The sequence below is a fragment of the Anabrus simplex genome, chromosome 8, assembly GCF_040414725.1.
Source record: "Anabrus simplex isolate iqAnaSimp1 chromosome 8, ASM4041472v1, whole genome shotgun sequence".
NCBI lineage: Eukaryota > Metazoa > Arthropoda > Insecta > Orthoptera > Tettigoniidae > Anabrus > Anabrus simplex.
The window spans coordinates 180,964,796-180,984,854 of record NC_090272.1 but is presented as its reverse complement, the minus strand read 5'-3'; the positions used below and the strand labels follow the sequence as shown (position 1 = coordinate 180,984,854).

At 42.6% G+C, this 20,059-nt stretch overlaps 1 protein-coding gene across 2 annotated transcripts in view; it reads left to right on the top strand.

Annotated features, from left to right (window-relative positions):
- The first annotated feature begins 9,763 nt into the window (after nucleotides 1-9,763).
- Nucleotides 9,764-20,059, top strand: part of LOC136878922 (juvenile hormone epoxide hydrolase 2) — a 68,103-nt gene continuing 57,807 nt past the window's right edge. Inside the window, exon 1 of one of the 2 annotated variants that reach the window (XM_067152536.2) lies at nucleotides 9,764-9,870. The gene's annotated coding sequence lies outside the window, so the exon portion shown is untranslated. Of the gene's footprint in view, nucleotides 9,871-13,379; nucleotides 13,473-20,059 lie in introns of those variants that run through there. The other variant, XM_067152537.2, reaches the window with a different exon arrangement.

The following is a 20,059-nucleotide window of genomic DNA, read 5'->3' as shown; positions in this document are numbered from 1 at the left end:
TGCATTCAACCCCTGCTGCCTGACTCGTATCATGTGTTTTTTATGAATTATTTCATTCCTCCACGCTTCTGTTCCCATGTCCCTCCTTATCCATATTTTTCCCTCTGCAGGTTACCTGCATTACGCACCACTGTATCGGCCATCAATGTAGAAAATAGTTGCACTTTGATAGGCCAATTACCCCTAAATCTTCCCACTCTTGTCACATCATCTATGTCCACTTCACTGAAATTTATTTTCATTTTCCCCTGAATTATGCCCACCACTTTATAAATTATACTCGTCTTATCTTCCTTCTTCCCCTCTTGCACTCCATATATAAATAGGTATTTATTTCTGCGATTTCGAGTGTTAGCAACTACTTCGGCTTTCAGTTTCGACATCTCCTCTTCTAATCTCCCTATCTCCTCTCTTAATGCTGAAACTTCCGCGCCATTTTTTCTCACCTGTGAAGCTGTGTCTTCTGCCTTTTCTTGAAACCACCCCTTCATATTTTCAAACTCCCTCGTTTGATCCTTGATCATGTTTTTGATTTGTTCGAAGGGACATACCTCCGCGACCACCTCTTTTACGATTTTTTGATTGTTTCCATGACAAATTTGTTATTGTTCACCCTTTACTTTAAATTCAATTCTTGATATTGTAGTTAGACCCATTCAAGCCCACACCTTCTTTCAACTCTCTGCGTTCCACAGATACCCCGGAACATACACTACGAACAGCAAAGGTGAAAGATTACAGCCTTGTCTAACCCCTGTAAGCACTCTGAACCCAGAACTCATTCTGCCATCAATTCTTACTGAAGCCTAATTGTCAACATAAATACCTTTGATTGATTTTAATTATCTACCTTTAATTCCATAGTCCTCCAGTATGGCGAACATCGTTTCCGTTGGTACCCTGTCGTATGCTTTCTCTAGATCTACGAAACGTAAACACAACTGCCTATTACTCTCGTAGCATTTTTCAGTTATCTGGCGCATACTGAAAATCTGATCCTGATGGCCCCTCTGTTGTCTGAAACCACACTGGTTTTCATCCAACTTCTTCTCAACCACTGATCGCACCCTCCCTTCCAAGATGCCAGTGAATACTCTGCCTGGTATACTAATCAATGAGATACCTCGATAGTTGTTGCAATCCTTCCTGTTCCCTTGCTTATAGATAGGTGCAATTACTGCTTTTGTCCAATCTGAAGGTACCTTACCAACACTCCACGCTAATTTTACTACTCTATGAAGCCATTTTATCGCTGCCTTCCCACTATACTTCACCTTTTAAGGTCTAATTTCATCTATTCCTCCTGCTTTATGACAATGGAATTTACCATCCTTTCCATTTCCTCAAGCGTAATTTCACCAACATCATTTTCCTCCTCCTTATAGCTTGCCTGTCGCAACACCACCAAGAAGATTTCCTTTTACGTTGAGAAGATGTTCAAAATATTCCCTCCACCTCTCCAGTGATTCCCTGGGATCTATTATGAGTTCACCTAAATTACCCAAAAACAGTGTTCATTTCCTTTTTTCCTCCCTTCCTAAGATTTTTTATTGCTGTCCATAAAGGTTTCCCTGCTGCTTGACATAGCTTTTCCAGGTTATTACCAAAATCTTCCCACGACTTCTTTTTAGATTCAACAACTATGTGTTTCGCTCTCTTTCTTGCATCTACGTAGAATTCCCTGTCGGCATCTGCCCTTGTTTGGAGCTATTTCTGATAAGCCTTCTTTTTACGTTTACAAGCTGTTCCCGTTTCAGAATTCCACCAAGATTTTCGCTTTTTCCCATCTTTACACACAGTTGTTCATAGGCATTCCCTTGCTGTTTCTACTACAGCATCCCTGTATGCCACCCATTCTCTTTCTATATCCCGAACCTTCTTACTGTCCACTGTTCGGAACTTTTCACTAATCATACCCATGCACTTCTGTCTAATTTCCTCGTCCCGAAGAATTTCTACCCTTACTCGTTTGCAGAAAAATTCCACTTTCTCTATCTCTAGAGTTGCTTAGCTCACTACAGACCACATAGGGATCGAAAAATTCATACATTCCTAACAGACTTTCTGAATTCGAAGTCGGTTAAGATATAGTCTATTATGGATCTGGCACCCCTAGCCGCCCATGTGTAGCGGTGAATAACCTTATGCTTGAAGAATGTATTCGCAACAGCTAAACCCATACTAGCACAGAAGTCCAGCAAATGCTTCCCATTCCCATTAGCTTCCATATCTTCCCCACATTTACCAATCACCCTTTCGTATCCTTCAGTTTTATTCCCAACTCTCGCATTGAAATCGCCCATTAGCACTATTCTATCTTGTGGCGACGATGGGATCGGAAAGGCCTAGGAGTTGGAAGGAAGCGGCCGTGGCCTTAATTAAGGTACAGCCCGAGCAGTTACCTGGTATGAAAATGGGAAACCACGGAAAACCATCTTCAGGGCTGCCGACAGTAGGATTCGAACCCACTATCTCCAGGATGCAAGCTCACAGCCGCGTCCCCTGACCGCACGACCAACTCGCCCTGTATGTACTTCTGTGTGAAGGTGTTGTCTGGAGGGTGACTGAACCCAGACGTCTCCCAAAGTAGTCGTTATTGGCCGTATCGTGATACACTGAGATAACCTATTTGGTACCTCTCCCCAGAAATGGAGCGTGAGTTGGTGACCTTGGTTCCCCTAGCTGAGTCTAGCATTGCTCCAACTTACTCGTGTCAGGCTCCTCGATTTTCTCTGTCCTCTCCGATCTCCCTTGGTCAACTCTTATTCTTTTCCGACCCCGACATTATTAGGTTTTCGAGCCCTAGGGAGTCTTTCATGTTCACGCCTACCGAGCTCGATAGCTGCAATCGCTTAAGTGCGGCCAGTATCCAGTATTCGGGAGATAGTAGGTTCGAACCCCACTGTCGGCAGCCCTGAAGATGGTTTTCCGTGGTTTCCCATTTCACACCAGGCAAATGCCGGGGCTGTACCTTAATTAAGGCCACGGCCGCTTCCTTCCCACTCATAGCCCTTTCCTGTCCCATCGTCGCCATGAGACCTATCTGTGTCGGTACGACGTAAAGCAATGTTCACGCCCTTCGTGGTCCTTCCCTTTGTTTGGCCGATATCTTCATTTTCTAAGTGTCGGAATTCTTCCATTTTCCTTCTGATTAGTGTTAACAGAGGATGGTTGCCCAGCTGTACTTCCTCTTAAAACAATATAATCATCACCACTATCACATAAAATGTCTTTTTACGAGAGTGTAATCCTGATGTAAACATGGTACGTCCACGCCTCCGTCAAAAAAGAAAAAAAAAGAGTTGTGATTCGCTGAGCGTGGAGTACCGACCTCCATCCCATGTTCGGACGTACAGGGCTGCGCATCGCATACGGCAACAGTGCGAAGATCTGAACTTCTAAATAAACGACTAAACCTGGATTCTGTTCACTTAGTTTATTGAACACATTCACAATGCACTGCCTATGGTCACTTCTGAGCAGTTTTCCTCTTTTGTGCTTCACTGCACGCGATGGTCCTACCTCTTGCTCCATTTCTCTCACTATGAATTCTCGCTGACTGCTGCTGCAAGATGCAACACCTTATCTCTACCCTGTACAGCTTGGAACTTTCCCTCCACTTCGAGAAAACTTCTTGTATTGCTCCACGTCTTGTGCCTTCATTTCTCGTTATTTAATCACTATTTTATATATTTTTAAAGTATGTATATACACTGACTGACAGAGCAAATGCAACACCAAGAAGGAGTGGTCAGAACTTTATGCCAATTGCAGGGTAGACTGACGTCACTGAGGTATGCGCATGATGCGAAATGCGCCGCTGTGCTGCGCACGTAGCGAACGATAAATGGGACACGGCGTTGGCGAATGGCCCACTTCGTACCGTGACTTCTCAGCCGACAGTCATTGTAGAACGTGTTGTCGTGTGCCACAGGACACGTGTATAGCTAAGAATGCCAGGCCGCCGTCAACGGAGGCATTTCCAGCAGACAAACGACTTTACGAGGGGTATGGTGATCTGGCTGAGAAGGGCAGGTTGGTCGCTTCGTCAAATCGCAGCCGATACCCATAGGGATGTGTCCACGGTGCAGCGCCTGTGGCGAAGATGGTTGGCGCAGGGACATGTGGCATGTGCGAGGGGTCCAGGCGCAGCCCGAGTGACGTCAGCACGCGAGGATCGTCGCATCCGCCGCCAAGCGGTGGCAGCCCCGCACGCCACGTCAACCGCCATTCTTCAGCATGTGCAAGACACCCTGGCTGTTCCAATATCGACCAGAACAATTTCCCGTTGATTGGTTGAAGGAGGCCTGCACTCCCGGCGTCCGCTCAGAAGACTACCATTGACTCCACAGCATAGACGTGCACGCCTGGCATGGTGCCGGGCTAGAGCGACTTGGATGAGGGAATGGCGGAACGTCGTGTTCTCCGATGAGTCACGCTTCTGTTCTGTCAGTGATAGTCACCGCAGACGAGTGTGGCGTCGGCGTGGAGAAAGGTCAAATCCGGCAGTAACTGTGGAGCGCCCTACCGCTAGACAACGCGGCATCATGGTTTGGGGCGCTATTGCGTATGATTCCACGTCACCTCTAGTGCGTATTCAAGGCACGTTAAATGCCCCCCGCTACGTGCAGCATGTGCTGCGGCCGGTGGCACTCCCGTACCTTCAGGGGCTGCCCAATGCTCTGTTTCAGCAGGATAATGCCCGTCCACACACTGCTCGCATCTCCCAACAGGCTCTACGAGGTGTACAGATGCTTCCGTGGCCAGCGTACTCTCCGGATCTCTCACCAATCGAACACGTGTGGGATCTCATTGGACGCCGTTTGCAAACTCTGCCCCAGCCTCGTACGGACGACCAACTGTGGCAAATGGTTGACAGAGAATGGAGAACCATCCCTCAGGACACCATCCGCACTCTTATTGACTCTGTACCTCGACGTGTTTCTGCGTGCATCGCCGCTCGCGGTGGTCCTACATCCTACTGAGTCGATGCCGTGCGCATTGTGTAACCTGCATATCGGTTTGAAATAAACACCAATTATTCGTCCGTGCCGTCTCTGTTTTTTCCCCAACTTTCATCCCTTTCGAACCACTCCTTCTTGGTGTTGCATTTGCTCTGTCAGTCAGTGTATATATATCGGTATACATGACAACCATATTTTAATTTGATAACGTACTCCTCCAAACTCTCTAAATGCAATCAACTAAAATAAAATTAATGCGACGTACGACTTTTCTTCGAGCTCACACAGTCGAGTGAGTGCGACGATTGCTTCTCCAATCAACTACGTTTATGTCTACGTGCAAAGGCAAGGCGTTCTACCTATTTGTTTACATCAGGATTAAACTCTCGTGAAAAGCGGTATACCACCACAATGTTCTCCTTTGAAGTCATTCTTCCCGCTGCACGGGTAAATTAGAGAGTTTGCTAGCACATCGGGGGCTTTGGACTGAAAATCTACTTCTCCGAAGGACCTATTACTTTACGCAACCCAACTTACTGAGCTGTATGTATCTGAAGCACACTGCACAGATCATTAAAACTCCTGGAGGACTGGAGATAAAGGTTTACCTCGGTACTAAGTGGGATCGAGTGCTTAGCTCTCTATACAAACTGCCGTTGCCACCACGAATTAACCGGGTGTTCATTTCTGGTGTAGGCTGAGAGACTTCAGCACTATAGATCTTTATAAATTCTCGACTTCTTGACGGAGATTTGAACGTTAGTTCTTCCTAACGAACTGAGCTCGTCTTTATTGTCTTGGCTAGGCAGTCGCTTCTCATAAGACTGCACATTTCAATATTAGCAAGAAACCGTGGCTTTAAACGTTTATTTTTTGTGTAATGTTTCGTATTAATACATGTTGGAACTATACGATATAACATGTAGATTTACATCTTAAACATTAACTGGTCAATTGGTTTACTCGTACAAACTCTTATCCCTCTTACTTCTCCGTGCTTCTCCGTGTATTCAATAGTTGCTGACTAGGTGAATGGCATAATGTTTTGATAAATAATAATAATAATAATAATAATAATAATAATAATAATAATAATAATAATAATAATAATAATAATAATAATAATAATAATAATAATAATGACCAAGGAACGTAAACAGCACCCGAAGTCAGCAGTTGGACATTGGAGCTCAAGCTCAGCTAGCACGACAAGTAGTATCACTGAGGGAGTATTTTCATAGGCCTACACCAAACGAAAACGCAGACCTGCACCGAATGATATGTGAAGTGGATGATATAACTCCGTTACTTCTTAACTACCAAGACCTAGAGCGAGAAATAAGAGCTGATTTTCAAAAGTTGGACGCATGGCTAGCAAAACCACTACATGGGAAGCATCCGTACTTAGACAAGAAAATGTCGATGTAGAAGCATCGAACTTTTGGCTAACTGCAAGGCAAATTTTCCCCGAAACAGAAGGTTTTAGGTTGGCTATACAAGACCAAGTCATTCCAACTAGAAGCTAACCTGAAAAACGTGGTGAGAGACCCAACAGTCATGAGGGTCTAGTGCCGATGTGGCTGCCAAAGGCAAGAAACCATCCATCATGTTACTTCCAAATGCTCACACTTCTCAGGAAGGGAGTATAAGGAACGCCACGACTCAGTCGCCAAGATTTTGCACCGAGAACTTGCTATTAACTACAGACTGTTTGATGGACTTTCCTATTTTAAGTACAGCCCTCAAACTATACTCGAAAATGACGTGATCAAAATCTACTGGGACCGAACAATTATCGCAGATAAGACGACTACCCACAACAGATCGGATATAGTGGTGTTAGAGAAGGAAACAAAACGTGTTGCTCTGATCGACATAGCTGTCCCCAACATCGGGAACCTCCATGAAAAGTATACCGAAAAAATCAACAAGTATACATGACTGACAGAGCATATTCAAAGACTATAGCACTGTGAAGAGGTGATAATTGTACCAATCATCCTTTTGAGTACAGCTACTATACCTAAAACTCTGGTGGAAGGACTGAAAAGGTTGGATGTTAACACCAACATCTCCAAGACCATGCAGAAGGCGGTGGTCATTGCCACAACTGCAATTGTTCGGAAATTTATGGGTTCAAATTCTGGGTAAAAATGTAGTTTAAGGTTTATTATGCTTTGATTTTCTCAAATCTGTACAATTGCTTGAACATCATTAGCACGAAAGTGCGAAAAATTAATAATAATAATAATAATAATAATAATAATAATAATAATAATAATAATAATAATAATAATAATACTTTCACGTTCCACCAACTCCACTTTTACGGTATTCAGAGACGCCGAGGTTCCGGAATTTTGTCCCTCAGGAGTTCATTTACGTGCTGGTAAATTTACCGACCTCCAAATACAGTATCGTCGAATTGAGCCAGGATCGAACCTGTCAACTTGGACTCAGAAAGCCAGCGGTGTAATCGAGAGTCACTCAGGCCGGCGATTATTGCTTTAAGAGGAAGTAGGGCTGGGCGACAATTCTCGGTAAGCACTAATCAGAAAGGTAAAAGGAAGAGGTCTGTCCCTTCGAAAATGAAGATACAGCAGAGAAGGGAAGTGTCCTGAAGGGCGTGAAAATGGAAGACTACCTAGGCCTCACAAAACTGATAACATCGGGGTCGGAAGAGAGCGCGAATTGACCAATGGAAATCAAATGGGGAAGATGAAAGTGAGGAATCTAGCACAAGTACATGAAGAAATGTCATAATCAGCTATGAGCACTGTGGTGGCCAACCTATATACCAAAATTCAGAGCTTCTGAGAGTTAACACTTTAAGTCATATGTTACAACAGGCAGGCGATACCGTGGATGCATTTTACCACCCCCACCCACAGGGGGATGCCTGGATACGTCATCCAGGAAGACGAGCTTCGAATCTCCGTTAGGAAGTCAAATTTAGAAACGATAATGCCACTTCTGGCAAGGGACATTGCCATAAGGTTCACCCAGTCTGCAATGTAAAAAAAGTATCTGTTAATTTCTTTTGGGGGGGGGGGAGGTAGAACAATTTCCCGCATAGTAGACACTTTTCCTTCCACTCCTCCATGGGCCTTCATGGGTTGTATGGAGATAGCTTTGTCATTTATCTTGCCAATTCCTGAGTTTGTTGTACGTAATAACTGGTATATTTTAAGCGGCTGACACTACTGCTAAGTGGCGTACGCTGGGATTAAGACTTAGGCTACCACTAGACTTAGGTTACACCTTTTTGATGGTTGGTTTAGTGAACGTCATACCTTAAACGTTTTGAGCTGCAGCCAATAGCCAACGGAGAAGTCTGTTGTGTTGTCAAGGCTGCTTCACAAGCTACTGCCATACTCAAAACCGGGTCAACGGAGATGGTAGGCTAAGGTTTAGCAAATTAAAGTCCGGCTTTGTGGCTAAATGGATAGAATGATTACCTTTGGTCCGATGGACCCGGTTCAATTCTTAGAATCAACCCCCTCTTTCTGTTAATTCCCCTGCCTTGAGAACAGGGTGTTATGACGTCTTCGCCATTCATTTCCTCCTCATTAGTTAACCACCAAGCCTATACAGATGTCATTCATCATTAGCATTATTATTATTATTATTATTATTATTATTATTATTATTATTATTATTATTATTATTAAATAATAATTGTGAGTTTTACAGTATTACAAGCGGTCGTACTTATCGTTCACTGGTTTATTAGCTTCCTCGGGAGGTCTGTGGTGGTGTCCGACCCATGATCACGGGTTTGATTCCAACCAACAAAAGAGAACACTAAACCTGAAATATTGCATTTATTTTAGCAGATCTACCTATAAAAAGTAAACTATATTACTCTTATAATAGCAGCCCTGCAATGTCTTTCTACAAGGATGTAGAAGTAAACGGGGATGAAATACCAATGCCGTACTCTGTTAAGTTATCTATATAATTAAGTCAATAAGTATGAAGCGAGGAAGTATATACGTACAAGGAAGAACGCATGGTTGTTCGTTAGCATTGGCGATCTGACGAAGTGAAGCCTAACACACCTATCCTCCGGTCCCCGCGCGAGGTGAGTCGAGGGTAGGACTTGGACTGTAATATTTCTCTCCGACGCCTTGCTCTCAGAAATAACCTACGTGCTAAGTTTTATCTCATCGCTTTCAAGTTTTGTAAATGGAACAATGTGCCAGGTGCTTACATTATAATGTGCTCTATATTTCTATCGTTCTCATATGAGGTTTCGGTTTCACAGATAGCCTAAGTAGCCCTCAGTAACGTCACTGGATAGGACAGGGTTAGGACTGGGAAGGAAGCGACCGCGATCTTAAATAAGGTACAGCCCCAGCATTTCCCTGGTGTGAAAATAGGAAAACACGGAAAATCGTCTTCAGGGCTGCCAATGGTAACCAAGCATCTTCCGAATGCCAGCTCACTAGGCCGCGATATGCTCCTTCACTTTACTTCAGTCTTATCTTGCACGATGATATTTCTCTGCGTTTTGCATGACATGGCAAAATATTGGAACTTGTGCATCGTGATGTTTCTCTCTCTTTCCTTTGGTTCTATGACACTCCTCAGCATCTCCACATTTTACGGCATTTGAAAATGAAAAAAGTTAAATGTATTTAATGGGAGATTTTCCTCCAAGAATTATTAGCGAGACAAACATGTACTCATGCCTACACTTGCGTGTCGATGTGTGGATGGTGTACCTAATCACAGCAGCACACTTGCAAACTGCTTGTCACCATTATGCTGCATCTTTACATTCAAGGTTATCCTATCGGAGATACCGAACAGTGGACAGCTGAGGAGAGATTCAGTTCTTAAGTAGTGTTCCCCACGCCTCTACCTTATACTCCTTGCAGGGCAGCAGTTACAGTACATCAAGGTAAGACATCCGCTGAATAACGCAGTGATACTAAGAATTAACGTGTTCAGTAATGAAGAAGTTATCATTCAAATATGTTATAACCACACAGCTATATAATCAATTATTAGACAAATAAAAGGATAAATGATTGAAAATTTACAACGAAAAACTCGTTACATTTTTTTTGCTATTTTGCTTTACGTCGCACCGACAGAGATATGTCTTATGACGACGATGGGATAGGAAAGGCCTAGGAATGGGAAGGAAGCGGCCGTGGCCTTAATTAAGGTACAGCCCCAGCATTTGCCTGGTGTGAAAATGCGAAACCACGGAAAACCATCTTCAGGGCTGCCGACAGTGGGGTTGGAACTCACTTAAGCACTTAAGCGACTGCAGCTATCGAGCTCGGTCGTTACATTTTATTTATCATGGTTCAATTAAATTCAAAACTGTAAGGTACCTGGGGGAGGTTTTGATATTACGAAATACATTTATTTTACTTTAAAATTCAGACCGTGAAATAATAATAATAATAATAATAATAATAATAATAATAATAATAATAATAATAATAATAATAATAATAATAATAATAATATCTAACTCTTAATCCTGATTCTTGATATGGGGGTCGGGGATGAAGTGAGATGAATTTGCACAGCATGTTTTAACGGCCTGATGATGCCCTTCCTGACGCCAATCTCAGCTGACAGGCTAAAGATGAAATGAATGATGGTGAAAGAAATTGGGTAAGGAGGTGGAAGGAATTGGCTGTGGCTTATGAATAGGAACTGTCTCAGCATTTGCCTGGAAGTGAAAACGGGAATCCACAGAAAACAGCCGTCGCAACGGTGGGGCTCGAACCCACTCGTCTTCCGTAATAATAATAATAATAATAATAATAATAATAATAATAATAATAATAATAATAATAATAATAATAATAATAATAAGAAGAAGAAGAAGAAGAAGAAGAAAAGACATGGAGTAAGTTGGGATCAATCCAAAAGAAATCTTTAACAGAAATATGTTTCGAACTAAATTTGATAAATTCAAGGAGTTTCAGAAAAAACAAAAATGAAAAGTCCAAGAACATGTGGTCAGAGGAGAGGAAAAGGAACCACAGAGAAATGATGAAGTCCTGGGAGAAGGAAAAAGGACTAACCAGCAAGTCAATTGTTTACCGTGGTCCAAAGCAGGCCAAAATCGAAGAAGGTAAGGTAAGGGTGAATTCTGCCTGAAGGCAGGTCCGTATCTCCACAGAGGTGTGCCCGAGCCGGAGTTTACGTACGGTAGGGTGGCCAGTTCCTTTCCGCTTCTCCATTCCCTTACCCACCCATCCAAATCTTGACCACCCCTAATGTTGCTTAACTTCGGAGATCTCAGGGGATCCGATGTTTCAACACGGCTACGGTCGTTAAATCGAAGAAATAATAATAAGAAATGACATTCAGAGCACGACTAGTGCATCTGAGTGTTATGAAAGGTGCTATTCATAGGGTCAGTCCTGCTGCAATAGTACTTTCTGACCCAGTGAGGAAAGCAATGGCAAACTACCTCACTCGTCATCTTGCCTAGTACGCCTCATTTTGGTGCTGCCATTGGTTTTTGGGGTTTCCTTATAACCGCATAACCTTTGGTGGTGCTATTTGAGGATCCAACCAGTCTCTGGGCTGATGACCTAACAGACAGACAGACAGACAGACAGACAGACAGACAGACAGACAGACAGACAGACAGACAGACAGACAGACAGACAGACAGACAGACAGACAGACAGACAGACTAATTATAATAATAATAATAATAATAATAATAATAATAATCGTTTTATGTCCCAGTGACTACTATAAAGTTTTTCGGAGAAGCCGAGGGGCCAAACCTTTTGTCCTGCAGGAGTTCTTTTCTTTCTATCTCTCTCTTATCGTTCTCTCTATTCCGAGGGTCATGAACTCCAGGAACGCTATTGTTCGGTTATCTCCATCTCTTACACTCCTCGGCCAGACGTACAGTGCCAAAGAAGTTCAAAGCAGTTACATTCCAAATAATGCCCGACCACCAAGAGGCGGCAGGGAATTCGTCTACGATCGGTCATGCAGGGAACATTTCCAAGCATGATCAGTTTTTCTTTGCCGTCATTCCGACATCTTGTGTGCTAGTGGCTTTACGTCGCAGCGACACAGATAGGTCTTATGGCGACGATGGGAGGGGAAAGGCCTAGGAGTAGGAAGGAAGCGGCCGTGGCCTTAATTAAGGTACAGCCCCAGCATTTGCCTGATGTGAAACTGGGAAACGGCGGAAAACCATCTTCAAGGCTGCCGACAGTGGGATTCGAACCCACTATCTCCCGGATGCAAGCTCACAGCCGCGCGCCTCTAACCTCATGACCAACTCGCCCGGTCATTCCGACATCTTATAACGTGTCCAAAGAATGTAGAACTCCTTGTTTTCACGTTGGTCTTAATTTGGTTCTGAGGTTGAGCCGTTAACAGTGGAGTCATTGGTGCAAAATACTGTCCAAGATATGCGTAACATTCTTCTCCGGTACCACATTTCAAAAGAATAGATTTTCTTCAGGTCTATAGGACGTGTCCACGTTTTGGCTCCATAGAAGAAAACTCTAAATACCGTACTAGACCAGTACTGGGGATTGGCAATTAAAAGTGGCGAGTGGGGAGTGAGAAAATGTGCAGGCAACAAATAGTACCCAGATTTGTGGGATATAACGGGGAGGTGGTGTATATACATCAAAACCGAAAAAGAGATACAAATTAGTAAGTTTTTGATGCTCTCTGAGTGAATTACCACAGAGAGGTAAAGGTTGAGTTTACCAACTTAAGTGCGATAGTAACTTTTGTTTTTGTTTTGTTTTGAGATTTTGATTCAATTCCAGTGGCGGTTATTCCATGGAATGAAGGGAATGAGCCATTCCTTCAAAAATTATTACACAAAGAAAAAATATATTTAAGCATGTTTTTGCAGCCAATATTTATTTTAAGCTTTGTGTCGTTTTATATAATATATAATTAACTTTATTTTAACGTGACAGTGATGCATGGAAGAGCCTCCGTGGCTCAGACGGCAGCGCGTCGGCCTCTCACCGCTGGATACCGTGGTTCAAATCCCGGTCATTCCATGTGAGATTTGTGTTGGACACACTCTCCATTCTCATTTCGTAGCATCTATCGTTCATTAATATATCACTTTGGGAGTGGCGACCCCATCGTAATAATAGCCTTTATATGATTCATTCATTACATCCCTGACCCGGTCACTGACTGGAAAACAGGTTGTAGGTTTTCATTTTCATTCTGTGATGCATAGACAGTTGAAAGTTGCAAAAATACGTCTCTCTCCATGAGCTACGCAAGGATGTGCTATCAAAGCCGTTCGTCAGGCAAGTGGCTTGACAGACTCGACCTTGGCTTCACCAAATAGCTTAATTTGGCTTCACTCTGGTCCCTTCGTAATTATTCGCTTGGGTTCGGGAAGCTCCGAGGAGCGAGTTAAGGGAATGTAACCGACTACTCATTCCGTTCGAGAGTATTTGTATGTGATAAAACTTGTGAGATAAAGGTGTATTTGTGTTTGTGTTTTCAACTTACGTGAAATATCGTACAGTGAGTTGTTTACTTTGTGTTATTTGTGAAAATTATAACAAACTAGCTGATGTACCCGTGCTTCGCTACGGGATTCTCAGAAAGACCGACTTGGTGGTTTTCCTAACTGAATTCAACATAGATCATTACAAAAACGTCAGTAGGAATATAGCGATTGAAAGCAATGTTATCATATAAAATACTCGATCAAATGAAAAACCGCACACTTTCTCACTTTCAACGAACAGTACTACGGTGCCGATCTAACAGTCCAAAGTTCCAGAGCTGGAATAACCAGGTCGCAGACTGCCATGGACACTCCTCTGTCATTATTCCATTAAATATGCACATTACTCATTCCAATCAGTGCCTCAGAGTAGGGATTGAATAGCTCAAATGCTATGATTTTTTTTTTTTGCTTTACGTCGCACCGACACAGATATGCCTTATGGCAACGATGGGTTAGGAAAGGCCTCGGAAGTGGAAGGAAGCGGCCGTGGCCTTAATTAAGGTACACTCCCGGCATTTGCCTGGTGTGAAAATGGGAAACCACGGAAAACCATTTTCAGGGCTGCCGACAGTGGGGCTCGAACCCACTATCTCCCGATTACTGGATACTGGTGAATGCTATGATAAGCCAGTGTGTTACGTACCTGCAGTATCAGAAGATGTATGAACCAGAGGAATGGCATGCTAAAGAAGAAAGTTTCCCAACTTCCCAGCTATTTCCCGCCAGTGTTCAGTCAGGCTGTTATACTCGGTACGCAGTAGTAATCCCATTTATCGGAGTTGAGCGGCACCATAAGAAACGAAGAAAATCACAACAGACAATGGTCAATGTAAAGTAATTGTTGATCAGTGTTAAGCGCTTTGGTTATTGCAGGCCTTCTGAAATACCACTCTTATCATAGTTGGTACAGTAAAACTGAATGAAACATAAATGATCGGGAATTGTATTGTCCATAACTTTTGTAATGTAGTACTTTTCGATAACAACACCAACAACATAGGTACCGGTATTTAAAATTAAATTTTAGAAGCCTTCCCCTAAACTACTATTTCATCTTGGGGAAAATAAAATTATTTACAGCCTAGACTTTAGTTTCTTATCCCCGACTCTATATAGCGGTTTTCATTAAATTCTGTTAACCCATTTTCTCGTGGCTCGGCGTTGATATGGACTTAGCAACAAAAATACAAATTCATTAATATCTGTGTTATCAGAGCCGGTACGGTAAAAATGTATAAGACATAAATGACTGGAAATTGAATTCTATATAACTTTAGTTACATAGTATTTATCGATAGGACCGCTAATAATATAAATATTGGATAATTAAATGTAAGGCCTTCCCCTAAACTACCATTTCACTCAGCGTGAATAAAATAATTTATAACCTAGATTGTAGCGGCTCATCCCCCAACTTTACATACCGATTTTCATTAAATTCTCTTCGGCCGTTTTCTCGTGATGCGTGTACATACATACATACATACATACATACATACAGACAGACAGACAGACAGACAGACAGACAGACAGACAGACAGACAGACAGACAGACAGACAGAAATTACGGAAAAGTAAAAAGTACATTTTCTTGTTACTATGGGCATGACCGATACAGAAATACCATTATTTTCAAAATCTGAGTAATGTACAGACAAAACTCTTATTTTATATATATAGATTTACGTTCACACATTCAAGAAACTACTGCGATTCTGCCGGCGTAGACCGGAATGCAGTAACAGTGCTCATTCCCCGCTTTGAGTCTCGAAAGCATGGCAACTGTCGGCGCGAGTGAGGAAAGCAGAGGGGAGTGTGGATGCGTATTACATTCCCTCTTAGTCTAGGGCATGAGTTCGAGGGCTTTTCAAGAGAAGAGTAATATAATTTCCGGTGGCAGACCAATGCCTGATTTACCGGGTATAAAAACTAAAACGAAACGTTGTGTTCGACACTTTAATACAGAGCAGTATGGAAAAATAGGCTGGTTATGTGGTTGTCAAAAAACATCAAAACTCTACTGTTGGCCTTGCGTTCTATTTTCAAATGAAAATGGGGTGTGGAACAGTGTAGGTTTCGATGACATGAATAACTTGCTTAAAGCATCCCAGCGTCATCAGCAATCACAAAAACATATCCCAGGTGATTTTTTTACAAGAATGGCCTTTGCTTAGACAACATTTGGCCAGCTGGATGGTGCTATATCTTCTCGCCATAAGGCCGGTCATGGCATTACTACAGGGTGGGAAGGCCATGGTAGAAAGGTAGTAGTTGTTGGGGTGTAACAGTTAAGAGATTATCTTTATTAATTATTTCAGTTGGTGTCTTCTGCATCAGGGTTTATAGAGTTAGATTGGTGTCTTGTAGAAACTGGATCAGTGGTCTGTAGATTTTGCTATCGTGGTCTTGAAAAAGAATGTTAACATTTGTGAGGAATGGGATACGTAATGACCGAAGCTGTGCGAATAACTTTGTTCGTTGTTGCTCATACCTGAAAAAGAAAAGACTATGTGATTCAGATCCGCATCATCGGACTCGTCATGTGGGCAAACTGTCGTGGTAGTCACTCCGATGCGGTGGAGGTGGTGAGGGTAACATCCGTGTCCAAGCCTCATCCGGATGATGGTTGTTAGATGTCTCCTTGCAATATTGTATCTCCAGAACCAGGGTTTTTGCGGTATTGTTGTTTGCAGTGTTGCGTAATGTGTTCCTCGGTGGTGGCTAGTTCTTGCCCGTTCATCTTTCTACTGGGTATAGGCTCTTCGTTTGACTAGCGGAATAAAGTCAGTATATGGAAGCTGTATCCCTTGAAACATGCCACTGAGTATACTTCCTTTCGCGAGATGATCGACAGCTTCATTGTATCTTATTCCACTGTGTCCTTTTATCCATAGAAAGTGGATTTAACTACCGGATGTTTTAGCTTCTTGCATCTGTTGAAGGAGATCATAAATGTAAGGATTTGTGGTACTGTTTTGAGTTGGATGTTGCAGTTTTTCTAAGACGCTTCTCGCGTCGGTGAGGATAAGTATATTCTGAAAATGGTAAGAGAGACCTACTTGACGGCAGCAAGGATGGCTAGAATTTCGGCGGTATAAATAGATGTTTCTGCAGGAAGTTTGAGTTGACCATATTCTTTCGAGAGTGAGCAATAAAATGCACACCCTGTTCCTTCAGCGGGTTTTGAGCCGTCGGTGTAGATCTGGACATAGTTGGACCAGGTATTGTTGACAAAATGTGAAACTGCATTGTTGAAGCTTCTAAACTCCTGCATATATTGTGGAAGGTGATAAACCGAAGACTTCAGAAGGGTAAGATTATAGTCATCCTGGAAGGTAATGTAGATTGGACTTTTATAAATCAAAGGTATCCTCAGTTTGTTTTCACTGTAGCTGATGAGGAGCAATGAAAGCCGGCGTGGTTGGGACAATCGTCCGTCAGCGATGGCCTGTGTCAGGCTCTCCAATTTGTTCTGTAATGGGTGTTCTGACATGGAAGGTGTACGAAGTATGAAGAAATCCGTAAGAACCTGACGACGTAGAGCTAGAGGCATTTTTATGGCCTCAATCATCAAAGCGTTTGTAGGAGTTGACATCATTGCATCTACACATAGCCTGATGGATCGGTGATGAGCTACGTCCAATTTCTGCAAAGTGTGCTTTGGTGCGTTTCCGAAGAAAGAACAACCATAATCAAATATTGGGCGATTCAGACTCCTGTAAATAATTAATAATAGCGCGGGATGGGCTCCCCATCACGTACGTATTACAGCCCGTAACACATTTAATGGTTTGCTAATCTTCGTTAGTTTATGTTCGAAATGTCGTCTCCATGTTAGTCGACTATCGAAATATAACCCAAGCAGTTTTGCTGATGAGACAAGAGGAAAGGTATATGGGCCCAATCGAATATGTGTTGCCTCATGTGTACGCGATTTCCTAGTGAATACAATGACCGAGGACTTTGATGGGGAAAGTGTCAGGCCACGGTCTGAAGACCATGAAGAAAGAGCTATCGCAGCATCATTTAGTCAAAGTCTTGTTACCAGAAGCAGGAAGATTTAGCGCAGATGCAAATATCATCGGCGTATTGGAGTACTTTAATATTTGGTTGGAAAATGTTTTCAAAATCTGAAGTGTACAAAGTATACAATAACGGACTCAAAATGGCCCCTTGAGGAAGGCCTCTTACTACATAGCGTGGTCCAACAGAGTATTGTCTTGCTCTCGAACATAAATGATTCGATGGCGGAGTAGATTATAAATTCCACGATGGTATCGAGCAGGAACCCCTAAGTTCTGAAGTTTGTCAATGAAGACCTCGATAAGAACGCTGTCATAGGCTCCAGAAATGTCAAGAAAAATTCCTGTAAGGTATCTTTTCTCCAAAAAGGTTCTCTCGATGTCAGTAGTTATGACGCTTAGATGATCGAGTGTGCTACGGGACTTTCTAAATCCGAATCGGTTTTTTGGCATCAGTTTGTTAGGCTCTAACCACCATTCTCGTCGTAGTTTTACGAGACGGTCGAAAGTTTTAGCGACGCACGATAAGAGGATGGATCGCTAGGATCCTTTCCTGGCTTCAAAATGGGAACGAAAATTTGTGTAATCCAATCTTCCGGAAAAGTTCCATTAACCCAAATTTCATTGAAGAGGTTCAGGAGCAACTTCTTTGCGTTCATTGGGAGAAATGGGATCATGCTGTAATGTATGTAATCATAGCCCGGAGCTGTATTTCAAGACTTTTTTAAAACAGTCTCTAGTTCATGCAGTGTGAATGGCGCCATCAGAATATCTGGTGTGTTGCCGGTGCAAGCCGATGGTGTTATATGATATTGCGGGGCAGCAGTGGGATGAGCAATTATGTTCGCAAATTCTTCCGTGCACGAGTGGGCTGTTCGAGGCAGTGGGGGTTTCTTTTTGATTTTTTTTTATCATCGTCAAAACTTTCGAGAGGGGAGTCTCTTTGGAGAGAGTTTCAAAAAATTGTTTCCAGCTATTCTTCTTCCGTTTTTTTAGAAACCGTTTTGTTTCAGCATTTTGTTTCTTGAAGGCTATGAAATTGTCCCAAGTAGGAGATTTCTGTAAGTACTAATGCATAATTTTCGCTTAGCTATCATTTTTGAACATTCAGGGTTCCACCAAGGTACCGTATACCCCCGAGGTTTGGAGATATTTCTTCTCATCGGGATTGCTATCGAAGCGGCCACATTGATGCATTCAATGAAATGATTGTATTTGTCCAAGACAGGAAGAGGGAGTGGAATAGTATCTAACAGATTTTCCACTGTGCGGCTATAAGTTACCCAGTCCGCTTTCTTCACGTTCCATTCTGTTGTAGGATAATAAGTGACAGGAGTGACTATGCTAGTGGGATTTATTTCAACGTGAAAATGATTGGATCCCATGGGGTATGGACGAACTGTCCAGATCAATTCTGTTGAAATTGATGAAGAGCACAGCGTGAAATCAATAGCTGATTTACGTTGTTCGGGAACGGGAATTAAAGTTGAGGAGCCGTCATTTAATACGAACAGTTCCGAATCTTCTATGTGTGTTAAGAGAGCTCTACCGCTTGCGTCCGTATATTCACAACCCCAGGTGGTATTGTGAGCGTTTAAGTCATCGCACAATAAAATGGGTTCACTGAGCTGTGTCATGAGCGCATGCCATTCTCGTGAAGTAATGATGTTCCACATTGATACTATGGTAATTTCTTGGCGGCATAAAGCGACTCTGAGTGCTATGGCTTGAAAACTTTCTATGTCACTGTGGTCGATATAGATTACAGAATAGGGTAAATTGCTGTTAATTATAATGGCAACTCCACCCCAACCATCTTCTCAGTCGTTACAGTATATTAAATGGCCGGAAATCGATATATCACTATCTTGTTTCAACCATGTTTCAGAAAGTACAGCAATAGAGATGTTTCGTTGAGCGATTTCATGTAGAAGTGAGGCTAGATTAGCATTCAGAGAGCGTATATTCCATTGAAGAATTTTTCCCATTTCCTTAATTTTAATAAGTTTTAATAAGTTGATTGTCTAACGATTATTTTGTTTCTGCCAAAGTAAGTAACAATTGACGAAGAGGATCTAGTTGAATGTTGCTAGAAGGGGATGTTCGTACTTCAGAGATCATACGCACTATAAGCTGTCTTATTTGTTTAACTACTAGGGAAGACGACGATTTGGGGGGGGGGGGGTAGGCTTGACGTTATGGATCTGAGGGGATATGGGTTATGTATAATGGGTGTAGGAGGGAGATGATGAGGAACATACATTCTCTGTTGAATGGGTGGGTAATTAGGTGTTTGTATTAATGGGTTCCTTTTCGGTAGTCTTGGTCTTGATGTAAATGTTGACCCTCGCTGAGTGGTATTTCCAGTACTTGTTTCTACTTCGAATGACTGTTGCTGATAACGAGGTGGCATGGTATAACTGTTAGTCGGCGTAGGATTCTGTGCAACTGGTTGTAAAGCCACTGTCGGTAAGGGAGGGAACGATATTGGATCTTGGTAGTTAGGTACTGTACAAGCAACTTGGGAATATGGTTGAGTCATGTATCGCATGTTGAGCTTAGCGAATGTTTGTTTG